The sequence below is a fragment of the Arachis ipaensis genome, chromosome B4 (genome assembly GCF_059453495.1).
Source record: "Arachis ipaensis isolate K30076 ecotype BB chromosome B4, ASM5945349v1, whole genome shotgun sequence".
Taxonomy (NCBI): Eukaryota; Viridiplantae; Streptophyta; class Magnoliopsida; order Fabales; family Fabaceae; genus Arachis; species Arachis ipaensis.
In genome coordinates, this window is record NC_142439.1 from 7,358,359 (window position 1) to 7,369,775 (window position 11,417).

The following is an 11,417-nucleotide window of genomic DNA, read 5'->3' on the forward strand; positions in this document are numbered from 1 at the left end:
CTGTCCTTGCCCTTCAGAAAGAGATGTTCGTGGTTTTGGATTTCATATAACTGAATCCTAATTTTTCAAAAAATTCAAAATTATCACATCTTTATAATTAATACTTGTATCCATAATTTAATTTTAAATTCAATTAAACCCCATTGTATGCATTGTACAATAAAGCTATTGTCTCCTCATACTTTTCCTTCATGAAAATACTATGGATCATGACAAACTACTACATTACTTTTTATTTTCACATCTCAATTCATCTCAGTAAATTTTGATTTATACATATCTTTTCTATACTTGCAGCCAATAAATTCTTTATATCCTCTAAACTCTCTATATACTATGTACTCTTTATGTATTCTTTAATTATTCTACGTGGCTTTGATTGACCTTTTTTTACTAATTTTATGGAATAGAAATATAGAATATATGTTACATGACAAAACTACTAATGCATTTCAAATGATAACAACTTCTACGTGATAAATTAGCATGAAGTTAACAACCCGACAATTCATGAAAAAACTATGGATCATGACAAACTACTTCATTTTCACATCAAGTCATCTCAATAAATTATGATTTATACATATCTTTTCTATACTTGCAGCCAATAAATTCTTTATATCCTCCAAACACTCTATATACTATGTACTCTTTATGTACTCTTTAATCTATTTTACGTGGCTTTGATTGATCTTCTTTTTACTAATTTCATGGAATAGAAATATAGAACCTAAGTTACATGACAAAACTACTAATGCATTTCAAATGATAACAACTTCTACGTGATAAATTAGCATGAAGTTAACAACTGACAATTCATGAAAAAACTATGGATCATGACAAACTACTACATTACTTTTCATTTTCACATCTCAATTTATCTCAATAAATTTTGATTATACATATCTTTTCTATACTTGCAGCCAATAAATTCTTTATATCCTCTAAATTTTTTGTATACTATGTAATTTTTATGTACTCTTTAATCTATTTTACGTGGTTTTGGTTGACCTTCTTTTTACTAATTTCATGGAATAGAAATATAGAATGTAAGTTACATGACAAAACTACTAATACATTTCAAATGATAACAACTTCTACGTGATAAATTAGCATAAATTAAAGTTAACAACTAACAATTCATGAAAATACTATGTATTATGATAAACTACTACATTATTTTTCATTTTCACAACTCAATTTATCTCAGTAAATTTTGATTTATACATATATTTTCTATACTTGCAGCCAGTAAATTCTTTATATCCTCCAAACTCTCTATATAATATCTCTATATAATATGTAATGTTTATGTACTCTTTAATTTATTCTACGTGGCTTTGGTTGACATTTTTTTACTAATTTCATGGAATAGAAATATAGAATGTAAGTTACATGATAAAACTATTAATGCATTTCAAATGATAACAACTTCTACATGATAAATTAGCATGAAGTTAACAACTAACAATTCATGAAAATACTATGGATCATGACAAATTACTACATTGCTTTTCATTTTCACATCTCAATTCATCTCAATAAATTTTGATTTATACATATCTTTTCTATACTTGTAGCAAATAAATTCTTTATATCCTCCAAACTCTCTATATATACTATGTAATCTTTATGTACTCTTTAATCTATTCTACGTGGCTTTGGTTGACCTTCTTTTTTTCTAATTTCATCAAATAGAAATATAAAATGTAAGTTACATGACAAAACTACTAATGCATTTCAAATGATAACAACTTCTACGTGATAAATTAGCATGAAGTTAACAACTTACAATTCATGAAAATACTATGGATCATGACAAACTACTTCATTTTCACATCTCAATTCATCTCAATAAATTTTGAATTATACATATCTTTTCTATGCTTGCAGCCAATAAATTCTTTATATACTCCAAACTCTCTATAGACTATGTACTCTTTATGTACTCTCTTTAGTCTATTCTACGTGGTTTTGATTGACCTTCTTTTTACTAATTTCATGGAATAGAAATATAGAGTGTAAGTTACATGACAAAACTACTAATGAATTTCAAATGATAACAACTTCTACGTGATAAATTAGCATGAAGTTAACAACTAATAATTCATAAAAATACTATGGATCATGACAAATTACTACATTACTTTTTATTTTCACATCTCAATTCATCTCAATAAATTTTGATTTATACATATCTTCTCTATACTTGCAGCCAATAAATTCTTTATATCCTCCAAACTCTCTCTCTTTTGAAAATTCTATAATGAAATTAAAAAAAAGCTAAAGTTAACTTTAAGATTAAAAAAATTCTTTAAAATAGGAGGGTAAAAAATATTCAAACCATAAAATTTCTAATTTATTAAAACACAATAGAAATTATAATATAATAAATATCCTAAGATTTTAAAAAAAGATTTTTTTTAAATTATTTTTTTCAAAAAATTTATTAAAAAAATAAAAATAATTTTATGTTTGAATATTTTATATAAAAATATTTTTTATTTATCAATTATATTTAGGTATAATAATATAAAAATATTTTTTTTATTTATTATGTAAATATAATTTTTTTAATAAAAATATTTTAAAAAAAATACAAATTGTAACGTCTAAAAAAATATATTTTTTTAAGTACTTTTGTTTTTAATTTTTACTATTAAAAATTTGCTAAACATATTAAAAAACTAAAAAAAATATTAAAAATATTTTTTTCAGTAAAATTAATGATACACAAACAATTTTGTAGTAATATTATTATTTGGTTGGAATCATGTAGATGATTTCTTATTTTTATTTTTTGTAACATAAAGTATGTAGTTTTTTTGTTTTTTTGTTTTTCAAATCAAGTAGTAGTTAGTAAATTGTCACTATTATCTTCAGCATGGTCTCAACCATTGGCTCATCGACAGGTCTATCCACCTTGTATCTAAAAATGAGCACATTCTTGAAGGGTAATAGTACCAATTTCTTTAGCCATAAAAATAAACACATTTTGCACGGTAAAAGTACCAACAACTTCAAAGATAAAAATACGAGAAAGTCTAGGGACCTGCAGATTTTGTGGGTTTTAACCATCAATGATGTTTTTAATGGTGTGAGATTGTATCTAATGGTGTAGAATCATTTAATTTTCTTTTGATAGTTAAATGCTGACCAGAATTTAACAAAAATGCTAATCTCCTAATAATCCTCTAAAAATATCAATAATCTCTTGGATAAAAATCTCAATTATCTCAGGGGTAAAAATTTCTATCATCTCAGGAATAAAAATAATCCCCATGCATCTCCTAAAAAGATAACATACAATGTTTCTAAAACTTAGGTGCTTTCAAGATCTAGAATTTAGATCTTTTTGTATTTTATTTGTAATTATTGTTTTTTAAAATTAATAAAATGGTGACTCATTATTTAAATTTTATGAGTTTTTTTGGTTATATTTTAGAATTATAATTTTGTCGTGTGGTCTTTAATTATCTAAAATTTACCTCGCTTAGTTTAATTAAGATTTGGTAAGAACTTATGTTTAGAGACAATATACGCTTGGAAATTAGTGATAATAAGTCATAAGACATAAAGCCATCGAAATAAACAATTATTCAACTCCGCTGGGGACAGAGAAGTTACCTGGAGGCCTCCTCTAAAAGACGGAAGAAAGTTAACATAGATGCAACATATTGCAGCAAAATTCTGCTTATGTTACACTTGCAGTACATAGTCGGTCTCAAATTCGGATAAATGATGAGGATTGTGTTAGGTCTTCGACAACCAACATAAAAATATAGTCGAATAGCCATGACATGAATCAAAAATATTATTGCGCTAAAACTAGGTCGTTGCCCAGAAGCAACGCGCTGTATGGCTCGAGTACGGTGTCAAATAAGCAAGAGTCACTGCATTAGTGTCCGGATGTAGTGTTAAATGAGCAAGGATTCCCGCGTTTTCGTCAACGGACGAGGGTAAATAAGCTAATTCACAAAGTAAAAGGTAAAGGTTGGAGTGACAGAAGGTTGAGATTTGGGACATGAAACATAGGCACTCTAACAGGAAAGTCCATAGAGGTGGTGGACACAATGACAAGGAAAAAGATTAACATTATGTGTCTACAAGAAACAAAATGGGTTGATGCGAAGGCTAAGGAGTTGGATACTTCTGGTTTTAAACTTTGGTATACAAGAAAGGTGAAGAATAGGAATGGGATTAGTATTATTGTGGATAAGCAGTGAAGGACGTAGTGGATGTCAAGAGGGTGGGAGATCGGATCATCTCTATCAAACTTATGGTAGAGGGAGGTGCTTTTCATGTGATTAGCGTCTATGCACCGCATGTGAGTTCGGACGAACAACACAAGATAAGATTTTGGGAGGATCTAGAGAGTTTGATCCAAGACATACCTTCGGGAGATAAGATTTTCTTAGGAGGAGATTTAAATGGCCATGTTGGAAGAGAAGTGACTGGGTATGAAAGTATTTACGGAGGCCATAGTTTCGGGGTGATCAATACCGAGGGTAAAACTATTTTGGACTTCTCCTCAACCTTTGACCTTCTCATCGCAAATACATGTTTTAAAAAGAGAGACGGACATCTTATAACCTATAAGAGTGGCATGACAAGCTCTCAAATCAACTTTTTCTTGTTGAGGAGAGTCGACCAAAAATTTTGCATTAATTGTAAAATTATCCCGGGAGAGAGATTGACAACACAACAGAGGGTGCTCGCCATGGATTTTCGCGTTGAGCAAAAGTTGAGGAAAAGACATCATACGAAGAACCCAAGGACGAGGTGGTGGCGGATGAAAGGTAAGGAACAAAGAAGCTTCCTAAGACGGGTAGGAGAAGAGGCAAAGTGGGATGGGAATGGAAGCACGGAAGAGATGTGGAGGGAGATGACAGAAGTTATTAGAAGAATAGCAAAAGAAAGCTTTGGTGAATATAAAGGAATAGGACCCAGAGATAAGAAGTCCTGGTGGTGGAATGCGAGTGTACAAGAAAAGATAAAGATAAAAAGGGAGTGCTTTAAAGAGTGGTCTTTATGCCGCAATGCAGATAATTGGGAAAAATATAAGGCGGCTAAGAAAGAGGCAAAAGTGGCTGTAAGTGAAGCAAGAACAAGAGCATATGAGGGTCTCTACCAGTCTTTGGACACGAAAGAAGGAGAAAAATGTATATATAGAATCGCAAAGAGCCGTGAAAGAAGAACGAGAGATTTGGATCAGGTTAAGTGCATAAAGGATAAGGATGGAGAGATGTTGGCTCAAGAGGAGAAGATTAATGAAAGGTGGAAGAGCAACTTCTACGAGTTATTTAATGAAGGACAGAAGACTCTTCTTAGCCTTGGTCGGTTATGCACAAGGGAAGAAGATCAAAACTTTGACTACTATCGAAGGATTCGAGACTTCGAGGTAAAAGAGGCTCAAAAGCAGATGAAAAATGGCAGGGCAGTAGGATCTGATAATATCCCGATTGAGGTTTGGATGGGCCTTGGAGGAAAATGCATCAACTGATTAACCAAGCTTTTTAATGAGATTTTAAGGTCAAAGAAGATGCCTAATGAGTGGAGAAAGAGCACATTGGTGCCTATCTACAAGAATAAGGGAGATATACAAAGTTGCGGAAACTATAGAGGGATCAAGCTCATGAGCCATACCATGAAGTTATGGAAAAGGGTGATAGAATGGAGGTTGAGAAAAGAGACACAAGTAACAGAGAACCAATTTGGATTTATGCCAGGTAGATCCACCACCGAAGCGATATACCTATTAAGAAGGATGATGGAGAGGTATCGTAGTAATAAAGGGATCTACATATGTTGTTTATTGATTTGGAAAAAGCGTACGATAATGTGTCAAGGGAGGTCTTATGGAAGGTTTTAGAAAAGAGGAGAGTAAGGATCGCATATATTCATGCAATTAAAGAAATGTATGATGGGGCCATAACTAGTGTGAAGACTCAAGGTGGTGTGGCAGAGAAATTTCTTATTGGTATAAGATTACACCAGGGCTCATCCTTAAGTCCATACCTTTTCACATTAGTCTTGGAAGTACTCACAGATCACATCCAAGAGCATGTGCCATGATGCATGCTTTTTGCCGATGATATCGTCCTTATGGAAGAGTCAAGGGAAGACTTAAATAAAAAGTTGGACTTATGGAGATAAGCTCTAGGAGTGTATGGTCTGCGCATAAGGCGTAGCAAGATAGAATATATGGAATGTAAGTTCAGTCTAAGAAGGGAAAACCTTAATATAGAGGTGAAGATTGGAGAAAATATCCTACAGAAAGTTAAAAGTTTTAAGTATCTTAGGTGCATCATACAGGATAATGGAGAGATTGAACAGGATGTAAATCATAGGATCCAAGCAGGTTGGTCAAAATAGCGGAGTGCATCTGGTTTTATATGCGACAAAAAAGTGCCTTTAAAACTTAAAAGGTAAATTCTATCGCATTGTTATAAGATCGGCTATGCTTTATGGTACGGAGTGCTGGGCGCCAAAGGAGAGCACGAACATAAGCTGAGTGTGGCAGAGATGAAGATGTTGAGATGGATGAGTGGTCATACGCGATTGGATAAAATAAAGAACGAAGATATAAGGGAGAGAGTTGGAGTAGCACCCATTGTGGAAAAGAAGGTTGAATCGCGTCTCAGGTAGTTTGGACATGTGAGAAGAAGACTGACAGAACACCCAATCAGGAGGGTGGATGAGATGGAAGATGAACAAGGGGTGAAAGGCAGAGAAAGACCTAAAAAGACTATCTATAAGGTGGTCAAATGAGATCTACATGTAAACGGTTTCTCTATAGACATGATACATGGCAGAGCATAATGTCATCGTTTGATTCATGTAGCCGACCCCACCTAGTGAGACAATGCTTTGTTGTTGTTGTTCACTACTAGAAAACTATTTATTACGGACGGATATTTCCGACGAATTTTATCCCACGAAAATACAGACAGAATTTTAGAAAAATTTTTTGTTGAAAAACAAAAAAAAATGAATTAGCATAAATTACAGACGAAAAAGAGAATCCGTCGATAATTCTAATGAAAAAATTAATTTTTTCCGTGGAAAATAGTTATAAACAGAAAATCAATCTGTAATTAAATGGACAAAAATGTTACATTTTATTAAATTATTACAAACAGAAAATCCGTCTATAATTTAAATTTTTCCGTCGAAAATATTAGAATAAGAAGATGGGTCACTTTACTCCCAATCCTTCGGTTCACTTTTTTTTCACGTTCTCCCCTTCTCCTTCAATTATGATGTGATGTCCTCCGCTGTCACCGCCGCCACCGCTCGCGTCGCACGAGCTCCTTCCACCGCTGCTTTCAATGCGTTTGCTCCTTTCGTCGTCACACGAGCTCTCTCGGCCGTGCTCTTATCTTACGAGCTCCCTCTGCCGCCGTTCTCGCGCTGCTTCTTCTCTCCTCGCCGGAGGTTTGTCATCATCTCTTCGCGTCGCTGTTAGTTCAGGTATGCCTCCGCCTCCTTCTCGTCCCTAGCCCTAACCCTTCCATTGTGATTCTGTTTCGATTTCATTATCCCTATCCCTAACCCTGTCCCTTCCCTGTTTTGATTGAAGTTGAAAATCAAAGAATACGATCGAGGAGAGCTCTTATGTTTGCAAATCAGCTGTTACTGCTGCAGAGAACGGAGTTTCTAAATTCTAAGGTATGAATTTTGTATATTCCTGTAATTTGTGAAATCTGAAACATAATTTCTATTATTGTAGTATAGATTGAAGTTTGTTTATGAACTATATATTTGAATTGTTGAGATATTTTATCTGGAATTTGCATGCATATTCTTGTTCCTTCCTGTTCTTTTTATGACTTGATTTTGGCTCCTCCTTCTTGTCCTTGTCTGAATCTGCTGAATTACAGACAGATAACTCATTCTTTTCAGTATTTTTGAAACAGGGGAGATGACACTAACACAACTCCAAAGACAACAACACGTTTAATTGATTCTGATCTTGCGGTTGCTCTTGTCTTTCAACAACAGCACTATCATCATGCCTTTGATTTAACCTCAAGTTACTCTCTTTCTCACTCTCTTATCTCTCCCTCACTCACTCTCTTATTTATCAAATATACCTTATCTCTCACTCACTCACTCTTCTATTTATCAAATAATAGGGTTGGGAATGGAGAATTTGTAGTTGTAGACTCCAATTATCAAACTAAGCTTAAACATGAGGATCAGAAGGTTTGTTTCATTGTTTTTGTGCTAATGCTTGTGCTTACTATTTTTATCTCAAAGCTTTTTTCAGTTAAAATTTATCATAAAGAGAAAAAGAAATTGAAAAGTGGAAATGGAGTAATCAAATTGGGGGAAGAAAAGAAAAACACTACAGCTTAAAGGATCTAATACTTTTAAGTTTGGAGGGAATGAGGGATGTTATGTTAGGCCAATTTCCCTTTGCCAAAATTTAAAAGTAGAATAAATGGAGTTTATTTAGGTTTTATGTTTGTAGAATTTTATTTTTTAAATTTATTATTCTAATATTTATTCCATTAACTTCAAATGTTGAGCCATAATTTAATTATCAGAAACTAAATAAATAAATAATGGAGTCTTGTTTTTTGGACATAAATATTGATAATTTCAGACATAATGTGTCTCTTTGGTATCAATTTTTATTTTTGGTCAGATCTCTTTGGTTTCAAATTTTCAATGAAAACTATCCTTGCTTGTTTAGAAACACTTGCTTGTTTGTGCCTCTCAGAAGGGTTTGTGCCTCTCAGAAGAGCAAACTGTCACCAGTGTATGATTGTTTAGAAACACTTGCTTGTTTATAGTTTTATCTTATTAGAATGTGTTTATCAATCTCTACTAATCATGATTTTGTTACTATACTTTCAGGTACATAGATGGCCAAGAATGGGAGGGCATAGATTCATAGGAATGAGAACTTAACATAAAAAACTGACTAGAAAATGTGAAGTTACAGCTATTCTTGTTCTTTATGGTCTTCCAAGGTAATTAACAAAATCATACATACACATATTGGACAACTTTGTAATAGTTGTTGACACTATTCACCTGACACAGGTTACTCATAGGTGCTATCTTAGCCCATATTTGGGACATATGGGGAGGTCAAAGAGGTGACAATTTATTTAGCCACATCTAGAGGGAGAAAAAGATAAAAGAAAAATGTGGATGTGGCTTGATCTTATGTCAGCATGGATGAATTAATCTGTGATTCAATTATTACGTTTGATGAAGAATAATATTAATAATTTGAAGTTTGAGATTCTTTTGCTCAGCTTTCCATGTGGATGGAATAATCAAATTATAACTAAATGAGGGAAGGTTATAAGTCACTTTTAGAATTTAGATCCTTCCTCATATCCATTCAGTACTAGAAATGATTATTATTGTTTGGAAGAAAAGAACGTGTTAAGTACTAGAAATGACTATGCTGTTTCTTTTCTTCTGATTTTTTAAAACATTTTGATATTACCAGACTGAAGAAGAGAGGTTGCAACAGGAACATGAAAAAAGGGTGAGTGCACATAATCTGTTTGTGGATATGCATTTTCAATTTTACGACACTTTACATGCATGTTTCAATATTTAGAAAAATAATAAAATTCTATTCTGGTTAGCACATAGTGCATTATCCTTGATTTTTTTTATGAACAACCTTTTTTGAGGGTTTTTTTTGAGGAATATAGCAGTAAAGTTAGGGGTGCACAGACCCGGCCCGGCCCGAAGGCCCGGCCCGGTCCCAAACACTTTAGAGGCTAATTTGGTGTGATTTCATCGGGTTTAGGGCCGGGTAAGGGTCTCAAAAATAGATATATTTTATGAAGCAAACTGTGGGTAATGCTTGTGGTACAGTAGGATTGCTTCATGCTCTTGGCAACCCCACGTCTGAGATTAAGCTTGGTAAGTCTTCAGTAGTAGATGGAATAGACTTTTAAGACATCGACCATTATTTCTCACTTGGTAATATCACTGATGAAGACAATTTATCCTATTTTAACAATATGACTTAAGAAGTTTTGAATTTGGTTCCTGTGATTACTGTCATCAAAATTTTCAATCTGGCTCCCCAATTGCAAAGGTTTCTAATGGAAAAAGGAAGAATTTCAACATTTGATGGAAAATGCAATCGATCCTAATAATCTATATTAACAATTGAATTTCTCCTCGATGTAAGGCCAACACAACAGAACCACTGACTAGTCATATAAACCTAACAAGAAGCTTTTAAAATATAAAGACAATTTGAATTTTCCAATTTATAAGAATCTTCAAATAATTTTTTTAAGCTTTTATCCTTTTTTGATTATTGATGATGTTTTGATTGTGGTGATTGTGTTGCTGAATTCAAAGAAAGGTGAGAGCAGAAGATAAAAGATTGCAAGAAGCAATTCATTTGAGTACAATGCTATAAACTACAGAGCACACAATGCATCATTGTAAGTCTGCTAAGAAGAAGCTACTATGATTCTATGATATGATGTTTGACAAACTTGCAATTATATAGTTTAAGTATGTCTTCTGCATTGCAAATTGCTTTAGTTTATTTTCCTTTTCATCTTCTACCCCACTCTCTCTTGAAGTATTAAAAATTTTCCTTTTGACAAACTTGCAATTATATGGTTTTAATTTGCTTTATTTAGTGTTTGCTAACTCTGTCGACTGCCATCACTGCGTTGAAAAATAGCAGTAGAAATAGGAAACTCTGTCGACTGCCATCCCTGCCATCACTGCTTAGTCAAATGCAATTCATCAAAATTGTACTGTTATTGTGGAGTTTCTCTTTTTGTTATAACTTCTTAGCTGATTCTATTACACTAAACTTCTATTAGTTATACTGCACCAGATGAAGAGCAAAGTCCAAAGAACTTAAAATTGTTGTCCTGTTTTGCTCATGCAAATTGCCAATTAGGGGACTGGTGTCTCTTGCCCTCATCAGCATATTCATCATCAATTTCCATGGAGAAAGGCATGTCAAAATTAGAACTTAATGATTCTATTTACAATGAACTAGATTCTAATCCAACAGGAAGTGGATGTCATTCAGAAGAAGCTGCTGTTGAGAAATTTAATGGGAATAAGAATGCTATGAACCTTGAGATTCGTTCAAGAGGGAATGTGGTGGGGAAACTAGTAAGAACAAAGCACCATAAGGAAATTACTTTCCCTTTGGTGATCAACTCTTCTGAATCAAAACCTATCAGGTTCAAGAAGAATTCATGCACATATGGTTGATGGATGCTGATTCACTTCCATTTTTTGAGAAAGAATTCAGTTAATATTTCTGTAATACATGTAAAATTGTGTAAAATTTAATATGGTTGAACAATATACTGAGGATTATAGTTGATAATACACTTTGTTTACATTTTGAATTATATTGACTTGCTTGTTTATAATAATTTTCTTTTAGTTTTATAATA

The 11,417-nt window shown here is 32.8% G+C and overlaps 1 long non-coding RNA gene across 1 annotated transcript; it reads left to right on the forward strand.

The window, feature by feature from the left end:
• The first annotated feature begins 8,669 nt into the window (after positions 1-8,669).
• Positions 8,670-9,172, forward strand: LOC107638694 (uncharacterized). Its single transcript, XR_015880867.1, has 3 exons — positions 8,670-8,767; positions 8,866-8,981; positions 9,055-9,172. It is a non-coding gene; the product is annotated as an uncharacterized LOC107638694 (long non-coding RNA).
• Positions 9,173-11,417: the final 2,245 nt, after the last annotated feature.